Source organism: Panthera onca, chromosome B3, assembly GCF_046562875.1.
Source record: "Panthera onca isolate mPanOnc1 chromosome B3, mPanOnc1 haplotype 2, whole genome shotgun sequence".
In the NCBI taxonomy this organism is placed as follows: domain Eukaryota; kingdom Metazoa; phylum Chordata; class Mammalia; order Carnivora; family Felidae; genus Panthera; species Panthera onca.
Genome location: NC_138344.1, coordinates 43132724 through 43144487, shown reverse-complemented (window position 1 = coordinate 43144487; position 11764 = coordinate 43132724). Strand labels below are relative to the sequence as shown.

General features: G+C 39.4%; 1 long non-coding RNA gene across 1 annotated transcript in view; it reads right to left on the bottom strand.

The window, feature by feature from the left end:
• Window positions 1-345: 345 nt before the first annotated feature.
• Window positions 346-11764, bottom strand: part of LOC144616564 (uncharacterized) — a 106941-nt gene continuing 95522 nt past the window's right edge. The window contains exon 3 of the long non-coding RNA XR_013555917.2: window positions 346-433. This is a non-coding gene — a long non-coding RNA (uncharacterized LOC144616564). The remainder of the gene's footprint in view (window positions 434-11764) is intronic.

Sequence of the window (11764 nt, the reverse complement as noted above, 5' to 3'; positions counted from 1 at the left end):
ATCACAATTTGAGAACCTCTGCCATCACCACACACACAAGATAGGCTAATGAAAGGCCTTAGGACAGTGGTTCTCAATCTTGGTTGCATATTAGCATGACCTGAGGAGCATTAAATATTTCTGATGTATTCTGAACCCCAGAATAATTAAATGTGCATCTCTGAAAACGGGTCCCTAGGACTCCAAAAGGGAATCCCAAACGTGAGTAATGGTGCCAAGGTAAGAAATGAAAATATGTGCCATTGAAGAAGGTACCAGTTGATAGAGACAAGAAACAAACCCAAGCAATAATGCAATTTAGGATTTGAACTGTGCCAAAGAAATAAAGAAAGATACCTATAAACTTACCTGATCTGAAGAGCAAATGGAGAGAAAGTCGAGCTGACACAGGTCATTGAGTTTTTCTTTCTGTTGGGTGCACAGGGGAGCACACCTAAAAACAATGAAGATAAAAGAGAGTCATGGAAAGCGAATTCAGGACACGCAACTTATCTGTGGTTCCCAAAGTTGTCTGCATGTTGGAATTCCCGGGGAGCTCTGAGAGCTTCCATGTTCCGAACCTCCCAGAGAATGTAATTCAGTAAGACTGCAGGTGCCTTGAACTATGGATGTTTTTAAGGATCCCCAGGTAAACTAAATGTGTAAACAAGTTTAGGAACCACTACGATATATGTTGAATAGAGATTCTAGGAGAATATGACCAAGCACATGGGAGAAGAGCACAAAACAGCAAAGAGAAGAAAATGCTCCTAAATGAAAAAAGTCTGCACCTCATCATCAAAGGCGCTCACCAGTGCTTAGGAACACGTTAAAAGACACCAACTCAAGTAATACCTTCCTGACTTGTTGAATTTCAGTGACAAAGAAAATATCGGAAAAGAAACCAGGCAGGGAAAAAAATCATGTTAATATGCAACTCAAAAAGAAAAAGGAGTGACATCTACAACTTCTAACCAGAGATAGTAAGACATAAATAGTAATCTGAACACAATAACCCACCAAATTCTCATTCATATGCAAAAGAAACCAATGATATTATCTTTGGCTACAAAATCAGATAAGAATCGTGAAAAGAAGAATAAAATTGAGAAGTCAAAAACGAGGGTGTTTGGGTACAAAAAAAAAATGGTAGTAAGTGGTGCAACCACTAAACCAATGAGTTCTTAAACCTGGCTGCACATTGCAATGTCTGGGGAGCTTCTAAGAGTACCATTTCCTTGTTGCTGTGCCCAGATATACTGACTTAATTGGTCTACAATGGACTCCCCCAGAAGTATTTTTAAGTAGTTCCCCAGGTGATTCTAATGTGCAGATACAGTTGAGAAGTACTGTACTAAAATACAGTTAATTAAATAATTATCACTAATAACAATTATTGAAAGATGTATAATGAAAATAATTAAATAACAATTTGGCTCTAAACTTCCATATTATATTTACTCCTTCCTCGAGGGAAAAACAATTAAGTCAGTGTATTATTCCAGTCTAAACAGTTCTGCCTGAGGGACGTTCTCAGTGCCCACAAGCAGCAACCTTGGCTATTGTGTATGCGCATATCCCTCAGAGGTCAGGGAATGTCTGTCTCCTGCCTCCAGCTGAGACTCAGATCCAGTGGGATAACAAAGTGGGGAGGTAGGGAAGGCTGGAGCTCAAGAGGCCACTTGTGCTTTTATTTGAGTTAGTCTCCATCTGTGAAGGGAATAGTATCCCTTATACGTGCCACTCTCAAATAATGCCTCAACTCCTGGGCAGCATGCTCGGGAAGGGTGGGGGCGAAGTAAATAAGTAACAGAGATGTTTCATCAAACTTGGGGGTGTTGATTTTTCAATAGAATAAATCATGAGAGATAAATTAAGAAAGAACATAGTATGAGGCGCCTGGGTGGCTCAGTAGGTTGAGTGTCTGACTTCAGCTCAGGTCATGATCTCAGAGCTCATGAATTTCAGCCCCGCATCGGGCTCTGTGCTGAGAGCTGAGAGCCTGGAGCCTGCTTTGGATTATGTGTCTCCCTCTCTCTCTGTCCCTAACCCACTCGCATTCTGTCTCTGTCTCTCTCAAAAATAACATTAAAAGAAAGAACATAGTATATATACAATTCCTTTTCTTTTTGTTTTCAATTTTGAAATTAGAGGAAAAAAGCATGTGTGATGGTAAAATTTACTTAGCGAGTGTAACCAAACAAAAGTGTAAGCCAGAATTTCTTGACTTCAGCACTACTGACATTTGGGGCCAGATGATCCTTTGTCGTAGGGGTTGTCCTGTGCATTGTAGGATATTTAACAACATTTCTGTTGTCTACTTACTAGATGCCAGGAACACAACCCTTCCCTCTGTTGTGGCAACCAAAAATGTCTCCAGACTTTTCCTGATATCCCCAGAGGGGGTCAAAAATCACCCTTGAGTGAAAACCAGTGGTGTAAACTAAATTTCTGTATTCTTTTAGAAAAATCAGAGATTCATTTTCACCCTCCCAGGTTTGTAGTTAATAAGATGCTGTATTTTTATGTTTTCTTCTTGACATTAGAGATTAAAAAAATATTGGTTCATATACATTCTGGAATAATGTAAAGGTAACCATTAATAGAAAGAAAACAGACTTTATATCATCTAAATCACTTAAGATAGAAAAAATAAAAAACCAATGCCTACTGGAGTGCCTGGGTAGCTCAGTCAGTTAAGCACCTGACTCTTGAATTCAGCTCAGGTCATGATCTCAGGGTTTGTGGAATTGAGCCCCAAGTTGGGCTACACTGAATGGAGCCTGCTAGGGATTCTCTCTCCCTCCCTCCCTCCCTCTCTCTCTCCCTCTTCCTCTCTCTCTCTCTCTTTCTCTCTATTTCTCAAAATAAAAAATAAAAAAAAAACAATGCCTATTTGTTAGGGAATATAAATTACTAAAAGTACAAAGTTAAAGCACAATGACAGAGAACCAAACGTAACTAGTAAAAATGAATGTGAATGGGATAAACTTCCCCATTAGAAGATGAAGAAGTGCATGTGAGGGTCAAAAACCATGTATTTGACTATTAAGGAAAAAAAAAAACAACAATTAAAAGTCCATGCAAAATTTACTTGGCAAAGCAAGCCAGAAGCAAGTAGGAGCAGGGATACTATTTTTCAGACAAAGTTGAAGTTAAAGCTTAAAGCTTTAGAACCCAAAAGATTTATTCTATAGTTAAATTAAAATAGTCTTAAACACAGAACACAGACTAATGAGCTATTATTATTTTCTTCTTTCTATACTGCTGTAATTTCTAAACTTAAGTTCCTTGAAGGCAGCAGCTGTATCTTATTTATTGTGTATTCACAGTGCCACCGTGTCTGCCAAGGAAATCAACCTCATTTATAAATGTTTGTTGGCTAAATGACTATGTTTACATGATCCATGCATCCTGATTAAGTTCAATGATTCATTCCCAAGTGCCTGCATTTCCTGGTCTATAATATGACAAGTCTCATCTCTCCCACCTCTATATTGTGATGTTTTATCCTCCCAGCCCCTACTTTTTTAAATGCCAGTTGCCTAAATGATGCCTTGAAATTAGTGTCAAGCTTACAGGACATGCAGACATTAAGGATCTCCCACATTAAGCAGTTTATATTGAGAAACCAGTTATTAGTCTCAAATGCTATAAGACCTACTATATTCAGCAAAACTATAAGGTAGTGTTGCTATGAGAACAGTCATGTCAGATGGGATTACATTTTGACAGCTCTTTCTAGCCCCATATCTTTCAGAGAGAATATTGCCTGGGAAGGATAGGCAAGCCTATAAGCTCTTTGAGATTAGCCACACTGTTTTCGAGTTTGCTATCCCCGAGCATGGCTCACAGTAGGTGCTTAGCAAATGGGTGTAGAAGGTGAATTAAATAAAGGTCCCACATTTTTCTTTCCTGGATGGGTCCCTCAAAGTCCCATTCTCTCCCTCTAAATTTCTTAGTAACTTGAAATGAGTCTTTTAAATATACAACCTACATTTGAATGAGGAGGGTGTGACTATATGGGACAGTCTTAATGGCACCCATAACATGGTGACATTCAATTTGTCACCACTGAGCTAAAACTGCTGTACAGAGGAAGCCACAGAAAAGAAAATCATGACATTTACGCCCAGCAATTGAGTGAAGCATGTACCCATCTCTCACCCATCCTTCCTGTTTTCTGCCCCTCCAAATTAAATAACATAGAAGAAAAAAAATCAGTCTAACAAGGGCTTATTTAATGTTCCAGACTGCCTCAAATCCATATTGATCAAGTTTCAATTTGAAGCTGGAGCCTGCAGCAATAAGTGAGATCAATATGAGGCCTTCATTCAAATATCTCATCTGCTAACAAAAAAAAAAAAAAAAAAAAAAAAAAAAAAAAAAAAAGATTCTAACACCGTACAAAATACTAGGTGGATGAAAAAGTCAGGTTTTTTTTTTAATAAGCTATTTAAAAAGATATAACCAAGTACTTATGCTTATGATAGATTTGAACATTTTCAAACAGAGGAGAAAAGATATTTTTAGGCAGAAAAAAAAAAGGAAATCACTAAGACTTGCTTAAAGCTCTTACTGATTTAGGTGCAAGGTTTACCTTCTGTGTTTCTATGTTTTTTTTTTTCCTTAATAAAGTTCCAAAAATACCTTTTGTGGATGCTGAACATGGCTTTTTACATTTACTTCATCAGTGAGTTCCCCTTATGTGCCCAGCATTGTGCACAGTGCTAAGAAAGATCCCAAAGGAATAATGCATGACATAGCCCCTATTGTCGAGATAGTTGCACAGTCCTGTGTGGCAAAGGGAAATGGAAAAAACAGAAATGATTAAGATATAAAACAAGACAATAGTGCATTAAAAATCAAAATAAGTGATCCAAATAAAGACTTTTTAAAAAGACTAAATAAAAGCCTTAGGAAGGCAAGTAAGGAATAGCTTGAAGAGTGAGATTTGGAAAAAAGAGACCTCTGCCAGTAACTGTTTCCTTAAGATAATTTCCAACCTTTTCGTGTACATTTCCTCAATTATAAAACAAGGAATGTGATACATCTACATCATGAGGCTGTTGGTGGGAACAGGTGTCAAGAACACAGCTGGCAAGTGACAATTTAAAGAAAGGAGATCTGTGTTTATCCTCACAAACCAAAGACCTAGTACAGGAGGAATGCCTTATAACCTGGCAGAATTGGCGAGGTAGAGAAAAGGTGAGTTTGGGCAGGTCATTTCCTTTTCTGGGTCTCAGTTTTTTTAGCAGGGTAATGAATGCATGTTTTAGCACACTGCCTCTAATGCTGAGAAACAAGTGACCCCAGAACGTAGTGGCTTAATACGACATTTAGTTTCTGCACTAGCTGCAATGTAGGCAGTCCTTGGTGGGGACATTTGTCTCTTCTCTACAGGGAATCAATCAGGGAAGCTTGAAACCTGGGGATTTCAATCATCTGAAGGTGGTTGATAACTGTCTGGGGTCTTAGTTGGGGCTGTTGGCTAGAGCACCTACATGTTGCTTCCCCCTGTGGCTCATGCTTCTATATAGCTAGTAGCTGGGTTCCAAAGGTAAATGCACAAAGAGTGAGAAACTGTACCCTTTCCTATGACCTAGCTGAGAAGTGAAATAGTTTCACTACCCCTACATCTTAGTGGTTGGAGCCTATGTTGGTTCACAGAGACGGAAAACTGACATCACCTCTAGATGGGGAGTGGCAAGACCTGAAAGAACATGTGACGCTAGAAATATCACTGTAGTTATTTTGGGGAACTACAGTGTGCTACACCTAATGTACTTCTTAAGACGTTTGTAGTCAGTAGTAATAATAACAACAGTACTAAAAAGGGGACGCTTGATGAAAGATGTCAACAACTAGCAAGGCATTCAGAAAACATGTATTTATTATGGACAAAAATATAAATAAGACACAGATCCTACCCTCAAGGGACTTAGGATCACAGAAACAACTATAACTTAACATGTTAAATTCTAGAACAGAGAACATGAAAAGCACTGGAGAGAAGCAAAGAAAAGAAAATTTTACGGAGATGGGACATACTTCAGTGACACGGTGGCCACCATGGGGTTCAGGAGCAGATCCAGGTTTTGTGGGGTCTGTACCTTATACAATTTGAGGGCCCTTCTATAAGAAAAATAATATAGGGACACCTGGGTGGCTCAATCGGTTAAGCATCGGACTTGGGCTCAGGTCATGATCTCATGGTCTATGAGTTCCAGCCCCATGCTGGGCTCTGTGCTGACAGCTCAGAGCCTGGAGCCTGCTTCAGATTCTGTGTCTCCCTCTCTCTCTGCCTTCCCCTGCTCACGTCATCTCTCTCTCTCTCCCTCTCTCAAAACTAAACATTAAAAAATTAAAATAAATTTAAAAAGAAAATTAATACAAAATTACAAATGCAAAATCAGGTACAGCACCTTTCAAAAGTCCTGTGAAAGTAAGGGGCCCTGACACTTCAGCTTCAGGATCACGGAAAATTGGCTCTAAGGATATCTAAATCAAAGAGGAAAGGAAGTGAGACCAAGAGGGAATGGACAGAGTTGGAGAAAACGGAGGGATTGAAGGACGAAGGGCCTTACTAAGGATGAAGAGATCAAAACAGGGAATAAAACAGTGAAAGGGCAGGAAACATCTTTGGAGGGGAGGCAACAGCAAGGATTAAGGCCCAATTCAGAGCTGGCTCTGGTTTGGAGAGCCTGGAATGTCAGGAAATACAGTATGAACAACTAAAATTCACGGGAAGATTCTGAAAATGGGAGTGAAATTATTTATGAAGTTTAGTAGAGAGAAAGGATCGGAGTGGGGAAAACACTTGTCACAGACAATCTTTTGATACCTATGAGCTATTTGTCAAAGTCTCGGACCAGATAATTGGCATTTAGCTTTACTGCTTCTGTTAAACACATCAATGGGTCATTCATAATGGCCCAAGATGGCAAATCAGAGTATTTTAAAACATGGAAATGTTAGGTTTATTTTTGGCATATTTGTCCTTTGGGACATTATTATGCAATTCTTAAAATTATATTTATGAAGTCTTGACAAACAGAAAACCCTTAAAATTTCAAGTGAAAAAAGCAGGATATAAAATTATGTATCTGTATATATATACATATATGTGTGTGTGTGTATACCTATATATCCCATGTATACATGTACTTTTAAGTTAAATACAATATATTTGAGTACATATAAAACTACTCTAAGAGAACATCTCAAAATAGAACAATGTCCTTAATTGGTTGCCAAATGGACATTTTTCACTCTTTTGTCTTTATGTATTTTTAATAATGTGCATGTATTGATTTAATAATTGGATACAAAAAAAAATTTAAAACATCATTTTTCAAGGTCTATTCCCAAATACTACCTCCTCAGGAAGACTTTTCTGATGACTGATGCCTCTCCACATTACCCCACGTCCCCAGACCACAAACATGCATTCTTTTCTTCCAAACCCATCAGAAGTGCTTGTATTTCTCGTCACAAAATCATAGTCAACATTCTGTGCTAGCCTCTGTAATAGTGCCCACAAGCACATAAATCCCACAAGGAGGTACTAAGGCTGCAACCCTATTTCAGTACCTTGAACATACATGGTGTTAAATACTTACTGAATTGAGGGGCACCTGGATGACTCAGTCGGTTAATTATCTGACTCTTGATTTTGGCTCAGGTCATGATCTCATGGTTCGTGAGCCCCACGTAAGGCTGTGCACTGATAGTACAGAGCCTGCTTGGGATTCTCTGTCTCCCTCTCTCTCTCTGCCCCTCTGCCGCTCATGCTCTCTCACTCTCAAAATAAATAAACTTAAAAAAATAGTTACTAAATTGAATTGGGTTCAGGATATGTTGGCAATTATGTAGGACAGAGTACAAGGTATTCAAGCAATAAGGTACATGTGACAAGTTCCATAAAGGGAAAGTGCAAAATACTTTCCAATGACCAGTGACCATTCAACTTAAATGGTAACAATAATAATACTAAGGCAGTTGGCATCTGCCATCTCATTTGACCCTTGTAGGAGTTCTGTAAAGAACAGATATTCTTTTCCATAAGATTATATGAAACTGTATATGTGAGGTGCTTACATGCCTGCACTGAGTAGGTTAATATGGTAACTGTTTATTGTTTCCTGTGATTTGTTCAAAGTCACAAAATTCAACAAAGTACTAGGACCAGAATTTTCTAGCCCTATCTCCTACTTTTCCATTCTGGTCCCTTCATAGACCTGGAAATCAATGGTCTTTCTTGTCTCTAAGGACTCCTGGTGCTGATCTGCTCCTGTAGCTAACAAGGGTGAATGGCCTCTTGATATCTTGTGCTTTTTAATCCAATGATTCAGTTACTTCTCTAGTGACTCTGATCACCATTATGGTTCCAGAAAAGGCCATTAGACATTTTGAAAACTGAAAAGTATTATATTTAGTATCATCAGCCCACAAACTTCCCAACAACAAATACAATTCTTCTTAAAATGAAAGCATCTCTCATGGCCACTATTCTGCTGATAATAGCATTCATTTACTGAATGACCACTATGCGTTCTACCAGGTAACCTACATGAATTAGCTCCATGCGATTATTAAAGAAACCCTATGAGGTATGCATTAGCATCTTCATTTTTCACGTTTTCATCGAGGCTCAGGGAGGTCAACTAAATTGCCCAAGTTTCCAAGCTAGTAAATAGCACAGAAGTCAGTCTTGCTGCAAAGACCATGCTTGTTTCATTTTGTTATATAGTGATCAATACGCTACAGTATTGATCATATAGTAAGCAATCAACAAATACACCACAGTAATGACCATAGAGTAGGTAATCAATAAGTACCATACTGTAATGACCGTGTAGTAAATATAGGTTGAGGTGACATTAACTGTGACCTTCTTGTCACCACTGATTCTGCCATCTACACGTAAGGTGGACGAGAGAAAAGAAGAGTGAAAGATGTTCTTGTCCCATTAAAACTGTTCCATTTATTCATCTCCTACTAGACTCAAAATGAGTATCAAAACCCAGAAGCCTGATTGTCAATTCAATGCTACTTTAATTGTTCTCCAGGTCCTCAAAGTAGAGACTGGACATCATTAGCCCTTCTTTTCGCAGACCTTGACCTTCCCCTCTCCTCCCCTTTCCTAGCTGTTCTCTCCATGCGCTCCTGGAATGTTGGCAGTCACAGCAGGCACATCAACAAAAGGTGAGGAAACACACTTAGAATGAACAAGGGGCTTAGGGGATTAGGTCAGAAGCTGTGTATCTGTCAACTTGGAGGCAATGGGAGCAAAAATGGAAGCTTCTGAAGGGTGGAGAAGCAGCCCATGGTTTTCAGAAGCTCAGCCCGGTTGGCTGATGTGGCAGCCCCTTCTCTTTGGGAAGGTAGTGGGCAGAATAATCACACTGCTCCTCAAAGCTGAAAGTTTGGGTTTTCTCCTTTTGTGTAAAGCTGCAGGGCTGTTTCTACCACCTGCCAAGGGCCAGCTGCCAGCTCCTTTGGGAGGCATTGTTTCGTTTTAAAGCAGGGGTGGAGGGAGATGGAGCGACTCTGGCTCTTTTCTTTCCGGAGAGCATTTTGTTCCTTCTGCTGTCAAGAAGCCTTTGTACAGACAGGTCTTTATTCCCAGGGCAGAAGAACTGGAGACAAGCATTAGACATTTGCCAATTCTTGGTCACTTTCCTCACCCTTTATACTTTGTTCTCTTGAAATTTGTTTAGACCATGTCTTTTCCCTGAAAGGCTTTGAGACCTTTTTCAAAATAAGGTTTATCTACAGTAAGGATATAAAAGAGGAACAGAAAAGAGGAAACCCGAGTCAAGGGAAAAAGTGGCAGTACATATTTTAAATGTAAAGATAAGCAAAGCTGCTGTGCCTAAGCTTTAAAAATTAAGCTTTGCACTGTAAGTTAAAAATCAAGCTTTAAAAATTGTCTCTGAGACAAAAAAAATCTAATTGTCTCTGAGATCCCTGCCAGCTAGGACAAGAGGGGATACACAGCATGTTACGTAACTGTCATACTAGGATCAGACAGGAATATGATGTTAGATGGCCACTTTGGGCATTTGTTTATACCTGCCTTAAAATAGTCCAGACTACAGTCATTACGGCCATGTTGCATGGAGTAGAACTCAGCAGCTCTCAGGAGCCATTCATATGGGCATGAGAGAGAATAGATACAAAATTACTTTCTATGTTCAACCCTGGTCCAGTCAAAGAGGTGGGTACTCTTCTGTCTGAGATCCTTAGTTCTCTTAAAAGGGTATTAACTCAGCCTCCTTTTCAGTTGGCTGTTACAGCAAATGGCACTACACTTAACTGGCAACATAGGAGAACTCTACTCTTCATGTTTGCTGAGGAGTCTGACCTCAAGCTTTCTAACACCCTGAATCTATCAAGTTTATTGAGGGAAGCAGTATTTATTGTGGGGAGGGGATCATTCAAAACTTCCTTGTCTACCTTCTTCCAGATACACGACACCTACCGCGGGATTAGGTCAGGTCAGCTAGGCAGTGAATGATGTCCATAGTGACAAATTAATGACTTCTCCCCCACACCTTGACAGGACCTTCTATGAATTGCTTAAATAACTTAACTGAGTTGCCTCTTAGTGTGATGCCATCATCCTATGGTGAGAGGTGGCCAAAATAAAATAGGGACGCCTGGGTGGCTCAGTCGGTTAAGCGTCCAACTTCGGCTCAGGTCATCGGCATCAGGACCTTGCAGTTTGAGTTCGAGCCCCGCACTGGGCTCTGTGCTGTCAGCTCAGAGCCTGGAGCCTGCTTGGGATTTTGTGTCTCCCTCTCTCTCTCTTTCTCTCTCTCTCTCTCTGTCCCTCCCCTGCTCATGCTTGCTCTTTCTCTCTCAAAAATGAATAAACAGTAAACATTTTTTAAAAATATTCCCATTGAACTCATTTCTGTATCTCCCTGCAGACGCTGAGGCAGACCTCTTCCAGAGAAGCCTTGAGAGAAACGTGTCCCTCGCACCAGGAGCAAGTACCCTTCTGAGGAACTGGCATGATTTTGTATTTTGGACACAGAGTGGTAGGACTGATCTTATTTTTCCTTTAGAATCAGCTGATTTGAAGCTCAGGACAGAATTTGGTTTCCAGTAAGAAAGTATAGAGGACTTCATCCTACTAATGCTTGAATAAGCCTTGATGCTGAAGCCCGTGGATGAAGCTACTCAAGTTCTCTCTCTGCCTCATCTTTTTTTATCCGTCTTCAATTTTGCAAAGATTTCTTTATTTCATTAAGCTGTCTTTAGTTCTTTCTGGAACAAAGTGAGATATAATAAGCACACTTACTAAAAGAAAGGAGGATGCATACTAATTTCTCAAGGGAGACAAAGGTTTTCCCTGGCACGAAATTCTGAAAGAAATAGCTAAAATGAGTGTATGACTCAGAGGTTATTGAATGATGGAATGGACAAGATCCTCAAAGATAATTTTATGACAAATACAGAAACTGCATTTTTACTTTAAAAAAAATTTATATTAACAAAATCCAATATAATTAACATAGAGTATTATATTAGTTTCAGGTGTACAATATAGTAATTCAATAATTCTGTACATAACTCAGTACTCATAGGGATAAGTGTACTCTTAATCCCCTTTATTTTACCCATCCCCCAACCACCTCCCCTCTCACAATCACCAGTTGGTTCTCTCTATTTAAGAGTCTGGGTTATTTTGGTCTCTTTTTCTTCTTCTTTTTCTTTTTCTTTTTTTTAAGTAGGCTCCACACCAGCATGGAACCCATTGCAGGGCTCAAACTCC